Here is a 2,381-nt window from a genome sequence, read left to right as displayed (position 1 = left end):
AAAAGTTTTAGCATTTTGCACACCAAATCTAAATACCAAATAACACACCTCATCAAATGTGCCAAAATCCAATTTTTTTTTTTTTTTTTTTTTTTTTTTGCAACATGCTACAATACCATTCTATACTAATAAAATGGCACTATAGCATGTTGTAAAAAAAATATATACATACACACACTACTATTTAAGAGGCTTCATTTGTTTAAAATTTTCAATTTAGATGCCCAAAATACCCTCAAATTTATCGGTTTCTAAGGCTTAAATCATAGGGTTAGACATGTAAAATTTGTAATTTAAAAACTCATAATTTTTAGCTAAATTTAAAAATAAATAAATAAATAATTTTTTCTCCCACCTCCACATTTCTCTCTCACGTTAGTTTTCAAGTACTAATACAACTTTTTCTTTTTGAAAAAAAAAAGTAAAAAATAAAATTGTCTTTTATTTTCCACAAACGTACCATTTTTTTTTATTACTAAACTGTTTTTTTCTCACCTCTACATTTCTCTCTCACATTAGTAGTCAAGTACTAATACAACTTCTTCTTAAAATAAAAAATAAAATAAAACTGTCATGAGTAAAACGTGTAAACCCAAAAAATAAAAATAAAAAGCCTCATCGTACACACAAAGCGCACATGATGAGACTAGTGTGTGTATATATATATGTATATATTATTCTCTCTTATCTCTCCTCTCTTATCACACGATCAGATTCAAACCTCCTCTCTCTTCTCTTCTCTTCTCTTTTTTTGTTCGCTCTCCTCTCTTCTCTCTTATCTCTTATGAGTTGAGATCAACTATTCTCTCTTTTCTCACACTAATAGAATTTTTTTTTTTTTTTTTTTTTTGGGTTGAGATTAGCATTTCCAATGATGGTGAGGTTGAGATTGATGGCTATTTGTAGTGGTATCCCTTTCTTGCACACCAACGAAACCACCACTAGTAACCTCTGGCCTTTTCTCTTCTATCTAATTCTCTTATTATTATTATTATTTTTTTTTTATGTTTCTCTTTTCTCTCTCTCTCTCTCTCTCTCTCTCTCTCTCTCTCTCTCTCTCTCTCTCTCTCTCTCTCTCTCTCTCTCTCTCTCTCTCTCTCTCTACCTTGTCCAACCCCTTCTACTATTTCTTTGACCTCCTTTTTTTAGCCCTAAGTGAGAGGGGTGGCTATCATTTCTTTCCCCACTTACTCTCACATTCCTATGTCCCCCAGAATCCCAAGGGATCCTCACGAATTCAGAGGATTCCCTTAGAACTTGTTCCAGATGCCGAACAGTGTTCGGGAGTGGATTCCTTTCAGAATCGTTGCTTCTCGGTGACCGACCTCTTGGGGATCGCACACAGACTTCCTTTGTGATCGGCTCAGACCACCGATCTCTAAGGAATTTCTCAGATATGGTCGCACCAATTCCCAGTACCCAGCTAGCAATCGGTCCCATTGTGATGGAGCTCGGGGTTACCTCCCTTATGCATATCAGGCCTACATCACCTAATGGGCCTTGGGCCTCATGTTGGGCTCTCGTCCAAGTGGGCTGACTTGGTTCCTCGGGCCCAACTCACCCACATATATAATTCAAAATAAATTTGATATTTATTTTGATTGTATATCATTATTTTATGTTTTAATATGCAAAATTTATATATTACACACCGTGCTCATAAAAAGTGACTCAAATGTATGTATTAATTATATGTCATAACATTAATATGTTTTATAATGTGATTAACTAATTATTAATATAATTTTGAATCTTTTAATTTATTTACATATATCTTTTTAAGTCACGGACCTTTAACTAATTCCAAAATAAAATAGAGACCTAATAATTTGGACTTTATGTGTAGTATATGAAAGTAACAAATCAAGAATACTGTTATTATGAGAATGTTAAGCAAAAAAAATGTCAACAATATCAAGAATATTGTTATTCTCACACAATAGTTGCTGGAGTGATTGGAATTACAATTCCACTCATACAAAACCATTTGAGCTACAAATAGTTCTACTTGTAAATTTTCAATTCCAATTTTGAATAATGTGGCTTCTTGTAATTCTTAGGGTCTGTTTGGATACCGCTTATTTTACTGAAATTGAAAATTTATTACTAAAAGTACTGTAGATAATAGTAAAAATTAATTGAAATAGTACAATAAGACCCATGAATAGTGCCAAAAAATATAATGGGCTGAATAGTGAAATAATTTATAATTTTAATCCACAACCAAACGCACACTTAGGGTGTGTTTGAATACTACTTATTTTACTAAAACTGAAAAATTATTACTGAAAGTACTATAAATAAATTTAAAAGTTAGTTGAAATAGTACAATGAGACCCATAAATAGTGCCAAAAAGTGCAGTGAAGTCCATAAATAGTAG

Source organism: Quercus lobata, chromosome 10 (genome assembly GCF_001633185.2).
Source record: "Quercus lobata isolate SW786 chromosome 10, ValleyOak3.0 Primary Assembly, whole genome shotgun sequence".
NCBI lineage: Eukaryota > Viridiplantae > Streptophyta > Magnoliopsida > Fagales > Fagaceae > Quercus > Quercus lobata.
The sequence above is the reverse complement of the archived record's forward strand: the minus strand, read 5'-3'. Positions refer to the sequence as shown.